We start from the raw sequence: 15,000 nt of genomic DNA, 5'->3' as shown, positions 1-15,000 counted from the left end.
TGTGAATGTAGGGTAAGAATTAGCCGAAAAATTACCCAACGCCGTTAATCTTAACCAGCATGCTCATATCTATGGCTGAGAGTGGGAAACTAGCGTTAGATAATGGTCTCTCTGTGGGAGCGGTGTTTATAGACTTCCAGAAAGACTTTGACACTGTTTCGCATTCAATATTGTTGCACAGGCTTCAAGCTATTGGCATATCTGACTCCATCAAATCAAGCGCCCACCCTTGACGGCGCAATTTTCCCTGATTGCGTGATACGCGTGCGTTTCTTCTGCTTAACCATCTCGAATTTTTTCATGTATATTATTAATAAGTAATCACATGATTTTTCTCTTGCAATTTTGGTCGTCTTTGAAAAAATTTACTTGCGCTTATTTACATGTGCTAATTAACAATTAGACCCGTAGCCCTTGAGGGCGAAGGGTCTAATTGTTTTAGTATCACCCAACTAGTCGGACAGAAAAGGCAATAATAAAGTTAGCAAATGCAAGTTCAAGAAATAATCATTTGGGAATAAAACGAAAGAAATCGTCACGCTTTTTCGCTACTCGAGGACTATTAATAATAAATGAATGAAGGGGTAGTTTCTAAAGAAACTGTGGTGCTGCGTCGGTGGGGAAGTAGTATACAAAAATTGGTTTTATCAACGGAGTTGATAATGTAAATTGGCCACTGTACAGAGATTCTAAAAGCTGACGTTTCGAGCGTTAGCCCTTCGTCAGAGCGAATCGGCGATTCGCTCTGACGAAGGGCTAACGCTCGAAACGTCAGCTTTTAGAATATCTCGGTACGGTGGCCAATTTACATTATCAACTCCGTTGATAAAACCAAATTTTTGTAGACTATTAATAATAGTCCTCTAGTAGCGTAGGCAATCAAAATGCAGGATTTTCATAAGTCCACTAGTTGGGTGATACTAAACTCTATTATACCATTATGGTGAATTTCACAAGAGTTTTGATTGGTGATTTGCAATGTTCGTTGTAAATTCCCAAAGTTCGCTTTGAACTTGGGAATTTCATTACGTGGCTGTCAATTAAATGGCTAACTTTGAAACAAACTTGGGAATTTTGTGCCAAACTTCGTGGGAATGTGGCGAAGTAATTTTCCTTTGCTCTCGGTGGGTGGGTGCCTTCACTTTGCAAGGAAGGGCAATTCCAAGTTTTGTTCAGCAAAAAAATATTGAAAGCTGGTAAGAATGGAAAGGACCATCTCAAATAGGACAAGAACTGAGACTTCAGAAACCAACCATTGCTAAAATTGGTGATATTTTTGTTTGCAAAGGAAATATCGAAGACAACAAAGGAGAAAATAACACTAGGTCAGCACGTGCTGATGATGTCAATAGAGCGGTTTTCAATTGAGTGTCGAAAGTAATTAGCAAATTGCTTTGGTTTTTACTTTACTATATGATGATTGGATCAAAGTTCTCGCGCCACTTTTTTTCAACCAATCCGAAGGGAAACCAAAACCAATCGTGGCTCGCGCGTGCACATTTTCCCGCGCTTTCTGTTGGCTACGAGTAATTACTTCCAGTTTTCATTGGTGTCTGGATTGTCTCCGTCCTTTTTGATTGGCCAAAGTAATGATTTTACGACACTCAATTGAAACTCGCTCTACTTACTCAGTGATTGGTTCAAAGTTCTTGCGCCATGTTTTCAACCAATCAGAAGGGAAACCAAAACCAATCGTGGCTCGCGCGTGCACACATTTTCCCGCGCTTTGTGTCGGTTACGTGTAATTAGTTCGTGTTTTGATTGGTTTACTGACTTGTCTCCGTCCTTTTTGATTGGCCAAAGTAATTACTTTGGTTTTGGGTTTTACGACACTTGATTGAAACTCGCTCTACAATGTTTTTATATGGAGTTTGTAAAACTACCAATCCAGCATTTACAGCCGTGAAATCCAAAACAAACTGGTAGAGAATAACGTTTGTTTGCCCGAAAATGTCCCGTTGCGTACATCGATTAGCCGCATCTTAACGCAACAACTTGGTTTATATTGATTTCCTTGAAGAAATTTAGCGTTATTCCACAGGAATCACTGACTCTTGAAAATGAAAATAGACTTACCCAGTTTTAGCAACTTGCGCAGACAATGCATTTTTGTCATGAGTGGGGCAGTGGTGAGGACTTCTGTGAACTGTGTTGCGTTCCCGCCGTGATTAATTCCGACTTTTTTTTCAAAGTTCGCTATTTGGTTGACAGCTATATAATGAAATTCCCAAGTTCAGGCAAACTTTTGGAATTTACAACGAACTTCGCAAACCCGCCGGTCAAAGATTTTGTTAAGTTTGCTGTAATATCTGTTTACACTGAGGTATCATTTTGTCTGACAGAGTTGGTGGAGAGGAAAATTTCTTCCACTGCACCAGATGCGACATGTGTTTGGGAATTCAGTTAAAAGATTCACACAAGGTAGGATGCATAGTTTTGTAAAAAATATCATAATTATTCCAGAAATTCACACAATCTTATTGCAGTTACTTAGATTTAAAAAAAAAAATTAATGGATACTGTACAGTATAATTTATGTGGTTTCCTCAATAATATTATTAACATGTTTTTTTCGCCAAGTTTAAAGGAGTTTTCTGACAATATTTCCCCAGCCTTCCATGGCCAAGCCATGCCAGGACTTCTCTCTTCTCTTTGTTACGCTATTAATTAAACAGTTTTCAGGTTTGTAGGTCAGGAATTGGAACAACCTCGTTCCCTGGGTCTCTCTTCTCTACCTCCATTGTCGTTGAGACAATGGAGGCAGAGAAGAGAGACCCTGGGAACGAGGTTGGAATTGGAATAATAATGCAAGGGTAATAATTTATATACTTCCACAGGAAGACCTCCAACAAGCTTTTTAGGAGGCCGTACTCAAAAAAAACTTTCTCCTTTTTTGACACAAAAAAATAATTATATTCTGCTTTTAAATATAGTTAGGGTAATCTTATCAAGACGAAATTTGGCCAGAGTGTACCCATCATAGATTTCTTATGTCAAAGTTTCTTCCAAAATACCATTACCGTGGCAATGATATAAGGCATTTCTTTGAGACTTAAAATCAGCATAAATTGCCTTTTTTTGAAAAAAGAGGACGGTGAAATCTTCCCATGCAGCGTTGCCTGATAATGTTGGAAATAATCTCTAAAATATTTAAAATTCAGCATGTTTTTGAAAATATGTCTCTCATCTCAAATCCAACCTTTGCCGGTTAGTATTCAATGTATGGTGGGGTCATACATGGTGTTTTGGTGCTTCGTTTCGCTGTGTTTTGTTGTTTAGTAATGTCCCCTTTCGAGCCTCCTTAAGGAATTTCAAATGAAACTTAGGCAAGAACAATCATTCCCCGCTTAAAGCTCATTTGTCCAATATAATTACTTATCTTTTTTTTGTTAAACTCTCCAGTGTGTTGAAAAGAGTTCACGTTCAGATTGTCCAATATGCTACGAGGTAAACTCAAATATTTTTAGTCAACGATAACCTACCTTAAGTTAATGAATTTATATAGCGCTATAAGTTATAGCAATATTCTAATGCGCTTTACATATATCATATAATTTAATAAAAAGTAGAATAACCTTTCTTGTTTACATAGACTAGAACTAAAAATTCAAAAACTATTAAAAAATGTTGATATGCTTGCCTAAATAAAAAAGTTTTCAAATTCGCTTTTAATGTATCTACGTTTGCTGAATTACAAATTGCTAGTGGCAGATATTCCAGACCCTTAGTCCGGCCACGGCAAAGGCACGGTCGCCAAATGTTTTACATTTAGCTCGTGGGACCAAGAGGAGGTGTTGATAATGTGTGGCGGCCCGGGAGGCTTGATGTGTAGTAGCTCAGTTATGTAAGATGGAGAGCTTCCTTTAAGCGCTTTGTAAACCAACAGCTCGATCTTAAATCTGATCTGCGAGGGCAACGGGAAGCCAGTGGAGTTGGAACAACGCAAAGAGCGATATGAGAATACCGTGAGAGATGGCAGATGACGCGCGCTGCAGCATTAAGGGCACGCTGTAAACGGTTAAGTTGGTACTGTGACACTCCATAAAGTAGGGGGGTGCAATAGTCGACGTGAGACGTGACGAATGCATGAACCAGTGTGTTTTGGTGGCATCATCCGATAGAAATTTCCTTATTTGCCTGATCTTGTAAAGTCCGAAGAAGGCCTTACTACAGACCTTCCACCCCAACGTGCGCATTTATCAAACCAAACCCCGGAGATTGCGAACAGACGAGGGTGACACAATCTCGGAAGCGCCAACTTGAACAGAGTTAACATTTATTTTTGGCGAGTTGCTGACGTGAACCGATGATCGGAAATTCCGTTTTGCTGTTGTTAAGCTTCAGCATGTTATGACACATCCAAGTACGGACATCAACAATGCACTCCTGCATAGCTCGAATGGCTTGTGCTTGAGAGACTGGAGACGTAGGACGAAACGAAACACGTAGAGCTGGGTGTCGTCTGCGAAAGATCTTTCACGACAACGGGTGCATTTCTACCACGTGAAACAGCCTAGAAGTGTACATTATGAATAATAAATGTCCTATGCAGCTTCCTTGTGGAACTGACTTCACTAAGGAAAGAGAAGTCTCGTGATTGTTCCTGTTCGTTGGTTACACGTTGCTTCCTCCTTTGCATGAACGATTCAAAAAGAGAGAGGGCAGCCGCTAAATTGCGACGAGTCGCTTTCGAGTAGTTATCCAAGATTGCAGTGGTCTACAGTGTCAAACCGCTGGCAATGAGGTCTAATTAGACAAGCAAACTGACATTCCTGCCTGTCCATGCTGAGAAGCAATGTCGTTTTCTGTACTTTAAGTAAAAGCTGTCTCCGTGGGATGATGTTTTCGTAAGATGACTGTTTACTGGGGCGGGGAGCATACTTATAGCATGGTCGATACCTGTGTATTTTTCAGCCTTCTCCTCAATTTTAGAAATAAGGAAAGGTTGCTAACCGGGCGAAAATTTCCATGTACGAGTTCGAGGCCAAGCTTTTTTTATTAGTATGGTATGATAAGTGTGATCTTCCAATTGTCCGGAACACAACCGCTGACCAGATACGCGTTAATCATCCTGGTGATGATAGGTAAATGAGTAGCTAGACTTTCTTCAGCAACCACGTGGGTATTGGGTCAACTGAAAACTAGCTTTGGAGAGATGAAGAGAACATGTCACATGTTTCGGTTTCAGAGAAAGGCGAGAAATGGTTGGGGAAGCTTCGTTTGAGGGTTGATGGAATAGCAGACAGTGTGGGCCGAGGAATAGAAAAGTTTGCAATAGCTACTCTGGGGACAGCAATTTTACGATAGAAAACGCTCCAAATTCATCAGCTAGTTTTTGTGGATTGTCGAGGTGGCGGAAGTACGTCCTTGCGCTCATTGCAGAGAGATTTCACTATACCAAAGAGCTTCTCAGAGTCTCCAGCACAATCATCGATAAGATCGCCGTAATGTTGCCTTTTTTTCGCTTTCATGCAAGCAAAAGCAATAATGATTTCATGCTGCACGAGAAGCCCCTGCTATCAGAATCAAGGTTGCGTTTCCCCCTCAGTTTTTTTTTTCCTCCTTGCTCCACGTGGACTTTCAAGGTTTCTAAGCTCGTCCTTAAAACAGGGTACTCTAGGGCGAGTTACGATTGTTCTTGCGTCGGTAACGGGCAAGGCGCTGCGAGAATGGAGCTCAAAATGCGATCGTGATCTACGGCGAGCTCACTGGGGTACGTTACATGGCTAGACCAGCTTGGAAATTCAGCAATGACTCTTATTCTGAAAACGCTGTATGGTCAATCTCCTTATTACTTTACGAAATGTTATCTCTCTCGTAAAACCCACAAACAGATGGAATGGCGAGCGAGCACTCGACCCCAAAAAACAGGCTCAGAAAGACCAACTGAGGGCGTGGTGACAGAGTGCTAATATGGAGCTTAAGCAACAACATGCGTTTTTGAGAGGCGGACGGCAACCGAAAATATTGATTTTTTCCCTCTTTTTGGAGCATTTTCAGGTCATCGCGGTTGTAACCGTCAAGCCACAGTGATCAACAGGAGCTTTTCCTCCTGTCCGTGGTAAGGAGCAAAACCACGCCAAAAAAATAAAAACATTCGACTGTCCGGTTTCACACGAACGTCTGTGCTTAAGCTTCCCTAATAGGGAGCTTATAGCACTCGCCGTTTTTTGAGAGGTGGACGGCAACCGGAAGCAAATTTTTCGCTGGCCAGGGCAGTGGTGGTCTCCCAGATTTTTATACTAATCATCTCTAATGGGGAAAATATCTTCATGCAATTGTTCAATGTGTTGTGTTGTAAAGCCATTTACAGGAGCAAAAACAGCTCACTTCCGGTTGGCGTCCGCGTCGCAAAACGTGCGTGCTTAAGCTCTGTAATGGGGGCAAGACAGTTACCAGAGACGTGAGTTGCAAAGTTAACCTGCATGATTCAGACTAAAAGGTTTCAAAAAGGTCAGAAAAAATTTCAAACATCACGCCGCCAGTGGGTCATCCATATGGAGACTGGCATCTCCTGCGATAACGCATCTCTGGACAGAGCACCAACAGTCTCGAGAAAAACACTGAATTCCTGCATACCTAAACTGGTAGCTTAAAGGGTGTTTCTCTGAATAAGGTGGACAATATACTATGACAAACTTTGTAGAACGTCCCACAGGCAACATATTCCACTCAGTATGATCCAAACGGCAGTTGTTGTTGACTATCGCTAAGAGCGATTATTTTATGCCTGCCCTCGCACAAATATTCCCCAGTCCCACCACCATTACGACCATCAGTTCTGGGAACATTGTTCCTGAAGGATAATCCGAGAGAAGCTAAGGCTACGATGCTGCTCGATTACCAGCCGCTGTTTCGGGACAATTAGCCAGCGGCGCACTCCCGAAATCACGACTGTACGCGTGAGGTGAGGCCATTGTTCATCTCTCCGCCAATCAGAAAACTCGCCTGGACAAATCGGTCTGCTGGCATAAATTAGATTTAATTGGCTGCGAAGCTATTCTTGGACCCTGCGGTTCGAGGTTTACAGTGCTTTTAAGGTAGGACCCATCCAAGATTTTTGACAACGAAAAGTGATTCGAGAAGCTGGAGAATGGGGATTGTCTCCGTTTTCCTAACCGCCGTGAGTTCGGAAACCCTTCACTGATTTTTCCGTTGGCGGCCGCGGATCAAAAGTACGGCTTTCGTCAAATCATTTTCGTATTGCAATTGTCTCCTCAGTCCTTGCTAAGTAAAATTCCTCAAGATCAATTGAAATTCCTGCTTATTTTTATTGGTGGCAAAACGAGGGGGCCAATAAATCCGACCGAGAGCTTGCAGCAGCCCAAGATTTTTTTTTAATGATTCGCCGGTTGAATTCAAACTCACATTGATCATTTAACCACAAACTCACACTCGAATCATCTGGGAACTTCCGCACAGACGTTTTAAGCATTGTTATGTAATTCCTGTTTTGTTAAAATCAGCATTTTTGGGATGTCTACTGCTATTTCCCCGTAACTAGTTTTAAACTTCAGCAGAAATTAATATTTGACTTTGACGTCACAGAATACACCGAATCGCTCACGCGTCCAGCCGTCTCTTCTCGGGGATAGGATACCGAAGAGTCGAGTGAGCGGCGGATATCGAGCCTATAAGGCTACCAGGGCAACGGAGTCTTCATCTCGCAACCATGTTTCCCGGGACCGACAAAAACAAAACACACGTCAATTTTCTGTATCACTTACCGGAGCCACTAAAACCTCAACTTTATTCCTAAGTGATGGGGCGTTGACGTTTCGGAAGATTACGTACTTCTTACGCAGGAAATTGTTGACACTTTGCCTTCAGCTTTAGCAGAATGAGGTTTTTGTGATTTTTGACGAGGAAGAAAATCAGTACGTTTTTCTTACGCAGAAATGATCGGTTTACCCACGGCGTACCCCATAAAACCTGCGGAAGTGATCAATTATCCACGACACCGGTAAAACCAACCGGGAGAGGCTCTAATCCCGAAAACCCGACGATTGCAGAAGGGGAAACTAAAGTCACTTGAAGCATGAAGGTGTTGAGATGGACACACAAGCAATTAACAGGCATGGTCGACTGGGGCCAGGAATGTCACTGGTAGTGTCCTACTCATTACAGGTGTCAACTTGATTATTTAATGAATTCCATGGTCACAAAATCCGCCTGAAGTTATACCAGTAAAAATTGACGATTTGTTTGAAGGAAAGATTGCAAAGAGAAGAAATTCAAGCGCGTCTTTGCTCCCTCTCGGCAACCGTGTAGGCATAAATCTCAATATCCTAACGTGTGATAATGCCCGCCAAAGTTGCGGGTTGAGTGGCTGCCATTGTGATCGTTGTAGCCTGACACAAGAGCCTATCTGGACTTAACCAAGACTCAGAAGACTGAACTCGGGCCCGTTTCAAACGTCGAACTTTACATGTGCCGAATCTAATTCAAATGAACGAAAACAATAGATTTTTCTCAGTTACATTAGATTCGGCACATTGTAAAGTTCCACGTTTGAAACGGGCCTAATTCCGTCGCTATGAATAGTTTTTTAATTTATTTGCCACAATTCATGGATTGCAGGGAAGAGGAACAGACCTTTCGTCCCCATATCCATAGATCATACCACAACAACCCGGGAACTCCGTGCCCTACTGCTTCTCGAATATTGTGTGGGTGCTTTAAACAGTCCACAGAATGTATGCCCAAGGGTTATGAGACGGGACCCCTCCGGCTATAGTCCTTCCTCCGAGAAGTACTAGAAAGTCTAACCATTCGCACAGATATAATTACAAAGGCAATACTTTCTCCTCAGTTATTTAAACACCCTTCGTGTTGGTTCCCGGTCGGCGTTAAACTCCACTCCCGCGTGACAGCCGTGTGCCCAGCAACTGAGCCACCGATACAAGAAAGACAAATTCATAATCAAAATTAATACAACAGTATAACAGAATTTTCTCAGAATCTCTCAAAATCACGGGAGCTAATAAACCACGTGTGCATCCGGTGAAGTGCGGCGTTCATCAATGTTTATCTCCCCACCCGAAAGCAAACGTTGTTTTGAATGAAACGATTTTTCTTCAAAATTTCGCTTTTTATATCTGCCATGCAAGACGCGCAAAGTTATCAAAACTAGCAGTAATTTGGACCCGTGTCCGCGTGAGGTGAGAGGCATGGGTCTATTTTTCGCATTAACGTCACAACCCTTTGCATTGCTGTGTTTTTTAAAAGGAATGTTGCATTGCAAAAGCAGTTTGAAGTACAATCGAGAATAAGGGATCTTTCTGCAGGTACCCAAAAAGCCTTGTGTTTTTGGTCACTTTGGATTAGTCTTTTATTTGGGATTTTGTTTTGTTCTGTGTGATGAGTTAAAACGCTCCTGGTCTGTATAATAAAAGAAAATTACACCCAGTGGCTTGAAGATATGAATTTTTAATTTACCTCGTGTTTAAAGCAAGATTTTACTGGACCCTCAGCGCTCATTCTGTAAAATATGTTGTTTTTACGACTCAAGTAAAATTCAAGCTTTCCCGCCGCCGTGTAATAGTTAGGGGAGCTCAAGCAGCAACGGCTCCCCCCGCGTTTATCTCGGTGAAGCGGACGGCAGACCGGCAAGAGGACATTTCTTTTCTCCAGCCAAGGCCACCAGTGACCCCGTGTTCAACTCCCCCCCGAGGGTAGTTTATTATACTCGAATTGGTTAAGCTCAACGTAATGGAGAAAAAGATACTTAGGCCAATTAAATGTGGTTGTGTAGAAGACAAAGTTAAAAGTGTAAAACAGATGACTTCCAGGTTGCCGTCCGCGTCTCAAAAACGGGCGTGCTTAAGCTCCCTCTTCCTCTAGAATTACAACGAAAATCTCCCCCCCCCGAACCACTCCCGTCCAGCCAGAGGCCTGTCTCTTGCATGAACCCACCTCAAACCCGTAGACTAGTCTGTAACGGGGGTGGCGACGGATGGGTAAGGTCGGTAAAAAGACGGTGAGCATACAGTAACCGACAGTTTCTCGCATCGATAGAATTTCCCAAAAAATCTTACAGATTGTGCACTCCCGGCGTGGCTTTGCGGTTTGTTGACACCGTGAGCCCCGCTATGAAGGAGCTATAACGCCAGGCCCCGATTTTTGAGACGCGGACGGCAACCGGACCAGTGAAGGCTGTTTTTTTCCTTTTATAGTACCCTGGTTTTGTGCACAACCACATTTACATTAAGTGAGTATCTTGTTTCGCTCCATTAGAGATTATTAATATAAAAATCGCGGGACACCACTGTCCTGGCAGCGCGTAAATTTTTCTCTCTCCGGTTTTGCCGTTCGCGGCTCAAAAAGCGTGTGCTTAAGCTCCCTAATTATCTACGGTGTAACAGAGCTAATGGTAAAGTGAACCTGGTAAAGTGCTTGCTCTGTGGGAATCAATAGTACAAGTGTTTTGAGTGGTCTGCAGAACTTTAAAATCAATAAATAATAATCATAACAAAGCAAATTCGGGTAATCGTTGTTAATTATACAGAAGTACAAGACCAGTCTGCCCATTACTACATAACAATACAGAACAAGACTGTAGGTGATGTTTACTGTAATTTTTGTCACAGGACATTCACACATCCAGCATACCATCACACGTACCTCCTTGTGGTCACTATGCTGCACAGGTACTGCAAAATTTATTTTGTAACTTTAATTGATGGATACATGAAATTATAGTCTATGACTGCAATCTGCAGATTGTGTAAAAGTACTGAAATCAAATGAACACCATTCTTGGCTATATAGTGGGGTGTGTTAAGCTTGTTCTTTGTTCTTGCCCATACAGTACTGTACCTACAGTGCACAGTATGGAACGTTTTTTCACCCACGTGACCAGCAGCCATATTGATTACTGAAACGAAAGAAAGTAGTTGCGTAAAATATTGTTCAATTCCCGGAGGACTAGTTTGGTACACCATCAATGCTGCCATTTCTTTGTTTTGGAACACCAACATGGCCGCCGTGACGTCATGTGAAAACGCTCTATAACGTTTTTTAACCTGACTCTTTTTTCTGAGGTTGTTACAGCAGTTGTAAAGGTTAAACTTGAAAATTACAGTTTGATGTGAAGGTTATGTACTAAAAAATTTTTTGTGGTATTAGTTATTAATATTTTCATAATGCTGTGCAATAGATTATGAACATGTATTACTGTAGGTGTAATATCGTCTTGTCAAAAGATACATGATATTATTAGAATACACGCATATATCTCATGGCTCATGGCATACAGCTCTAAACAAGACATTGGCACGAGGCATTCTGTGATTTACCAATTAGATTGTTAGTTTTGAAACGCCTATTTTCCCTTTCCTACTTTCTCACGAATTTCTAGTGAGTATCAATAGTATGTTAATAGGTTAAACGTGCTTCGATATTACAATCTCTTTAGGAATTTGCAGTTTCACGCTTATCGATAGCTACTACATGTTTTGCGAGGGAGTTTAGAAACTGTAGAGCGTACGTTTTTGGACAACGCCTTAGTTTTATTCACGTACGCAGTATTATAAAACTATGCACTCTTATGGTATACTCAGCTATTATTGTTCAGCGATTGTAAAATCTGCTACTTGCTATCTGTCAGTGGATATCCTATCAGGCTATCTTTGGTTTGAGTCGTCGACCGAATTCGGACCCACAAATACATCTTCATCTGCCACTCACCACTACTCGTCGCTACAAATCTACTACTACTACTACTACTACTACCACTACCACTACCACTACCACTACCACTACCACTACCACTACCACTACCACTACCACTACCACTACCACTACCACTACCACTACCACTACTACTGCTGCTGCTGCTGCTACTGCTACTGCTGCTGCTGCTGCTACCGCTACATCGTAAGATTATCGTCGATTCTACAAGTTGACGTTTTTTTGTAACTCAAGGACCTGAGATTTTTTAACTTTAATTAAATGTGGTGTACGTATTGCCAATCAGTGGAGTTCGATTTGTCTATTGCCTCACAGCAAGTCAGCTACCCCTGCAATTGTTGAAGATCACCGGAGTATTTCGCAACCTCTAAAATATTAGCAATTACATGGATGCGTTGCATAATAGTACTTCTCTAGCTGTGTATTCATTTCCTTTGCAGTACCTGTTTTTCAAATTTACTGGAATCTGGGTAAGTTGTTTTAAATTGCCTAGAACTTTGACCAATTAAAAAAAAATTCAAAGTAGAAAAATAGAAAGAGGACATGACAAGGTGTACGATAATAGGGAGTTTAAGAAAAGACGACGGCTAAAGCTACAACGACGCCTCAATCCAATAACATCAACATGCGTCGTGCCTGGCGAATGTAGGATAACTAGATATCTCGCACCCCGATGCCGGAAGAGTATAAAACCATCAACAAAGCCCTTCTCAAAGTATTAAGCCACGGTGTAACAGCTGGAATAGATTTGAAAATAGGTGTGAAAGAGGGTATCAAGTTTTTGGTCAGGTCTGAAATAGGGTACGGAAAATCGCAGATTTTGGTCTTAAATAGGGTAAGGCTTTTAGGAAGCGGGCCACACACCCCGACCCAATTTTTCTGGGCTTAATCCCCCCCCCCCCCCCCCGGGCGTTTTCGTCGACGTTTCCGTTGTAGATGTTAAAGTCCCAAATAGATACATGAAGACAATAAGTTAACACAGAAACATAAGGTTAATGAAAGCAACAGCTGCCTTTTAAGCTTCCAAACTGGAAGATAATAATCGTTCAAGAGGGTAGCAACAGTGAATGTCATATTGAATTAATTGACGTTATTCTCGGATTGCCAGGGGATATACTTGCCCGATATGTAACAGATCAATGGTTGATATGCGTCGTGCCTGGCGAATGTTGGATAACGAGATATCTCGAACCCCGATGCCGGAAGTATAATAACTTTTATGTCAAGGTAAAATACTGTCTTGAGCTTTTTTTCCATTTTTACGGGGAGGGCATGAGGGGATGGCTTACAGTGCAAGCAACATGATATCAAGAGATAGTTCATTCATCCAAGAACATTAATAGTTTATACGCACTCAGTGATCTTGGTGTTTCAAGCAATCTGATTGGTTCGCTATCTTGGAGTAATTGAGCATTGTTCACTCCCTACGGAGTGAATATTGCGTGATCCAAACAAAACGAAATGGCCGGTGTAAACTCGCCAGCATTTCTGAATCGGAAATATTGAGAATACAAGATGATGCTGTGCTACAAAATACAAAGAGGGCCACAAAATTTGGCCTGAAAGTTTTCAAAGGTAAGAGAAGAGTTCATACTGTTGCCAACCAGTGTTTGACTTCGTCTTTCCAGGTAATTATTGCTGAAAATTAAACAACCTCTTCTCGCCAACAATTTGTTTCAGTCGGAGTAATTCTATTTTGTAAGACTGGTCACCCAGCAAAACGAATTTGTTACTGAATCGTGGAATTACAAAAATGTTTAATAAAGTTTTACATTGCTGCAAGGAAACAAACTGGTCATTTTACAACAAATCAACGCTCACCTCAATTAGAGCCGCCATTTCATGTGGATCCTTTACCAACTGCACTTTCAATTTCTATTTAAAATAAACCTGTAAAACTTTGATCGAACAGTGAAAATATTTTAACAAGCAGACTGTCGATTTAAATTGCTGATTTAGACGGTGTTAAATGACCAATTTGCCGTTTGTGACGTTTTAAAGAAGGGTTATTATATTTGCCTTGTTTGAAGCTTCTGTAAACACTTTGTGCATGCTTTGTGCCGCTTGGACCTTTTCCACGCATGGAGTGATATGTTAATTAAATCGACTTTGGATTGTTTTCTTCTGGAAATGTTGCTGAGATCACTTTCTGAGTATATACTAAAACAATTATCGCAATCTTCTATCACTATTCACCTCGATTTTAAAGAATAATTGTTATTTATTGTTTCTCATCATTGCACCTCTGCTTCGTGCTCTTTTCATGTTCATATTTTTTCCCACCTTTCCATGCACCATCTTGGTTTGATCATTTTCCCACCATGCATGCATGTCTTGGAACTTTTTTTATACTTGGTGGGAAATGTACTTAACTGCCCAACTTTAGACGATGTACATACTGTATACAAGAGTACTGACCTGTGTGCATTGGGAAGAGGTCTTCTTAGTCATGATACTCGATACTACTTTCTTGTTACAGATTCTCTGCCGTGATTGTAATAAGGTAAGTTGTAAGGATAATTTTGCTGTCCATCAATCAAACTTTTTGTTACCAATTTTGGTTGCCAGCTTAATTATGTCAACAGCGTTCACCTCTTTTACTGAACAGAAGGAACATTTAGATTATGAAAAGACTTCAACATTTAAGACACAAACAGGGCCTAGCCAGCAAAATCCAAATCAAAAGTAACACATTGTGGTTGCTAAAAGCGTCATGCATTTTTCCACATTAACCCAGACTCTGAAACTCTATGTAGAAGACAGCACATGTTTACTGTAACTTCATGAAGCAGAAAGGGACTTTCCCTCGCTGAATTCCAATAATCACAAAACGCTGGTCCTGCTACTAACCCATTCTTTGAGTTGTCTTTCATGTTACATGTACGTATACCATATTCCCATTAATGGTGTCACTCTTTTCAGTTGGCCTTAAAAACCACTGCACAATCCCCTAATGTCGTTCAAGAAAGCCTAATACTCCAAACCCCAGCAGGATTCGATCTCCCAACTGTGATCAACATAATTTAAGAATTCAGTTCATAGAACCATATTTATGTGTTTAACTTATTCGACAGCAACACTGTTTCAGCATCACAGTTCTTTTTTCTCTAAAGTGGATACCCTTGGGACCATTTCCAGGTTACAGTAGACTATCATTTTATACCTGAAAGATCACTAGAAGCATGAACAAAAAAATCCAGGCCTGAACGGCACTCAAACCCAGGTCATGTTTCGCTTCTTGACCACGCAAACCAAGAGACATTCTGCGTCCTCGGCCCCAGACCTCTCGACTGATTGCAGTCAACATAC

The 15,000-nt window shown here is 41.4% G+C and overlaps 1 pseudogene; it reads left to right on the top strand.

Moving 5' to 3' along the window:
• Positions 1-15,000, top strand: part of LOC138009451 (RING finger and CHY zinc finger domain-containing protein 1-like) — a 27,552-nt pseudogene that overhangs the window by 7,971 nt on the left and 4,581 nt on the right.

The sequence above is a fragment of the Montipora foliosa genome, chromosome 7, assembly GCF_036669935.1.
Source record: "Montipora foliosa isolate CH-2021 chromosome 7, ASM3666993v2, whole genome shotgun sequence".
In the NCBI taxonomy this organism is placed as follows: domain Eukaryota; kingdom Metazoa; phylum Cnidaria; class Anthozoa; order Scleractinia; family Acroporidae; genus Montipora; species Montipora foliosa.
This window is presented reverse-complemented; position numbering and strand designations above follow the sequence as displayed.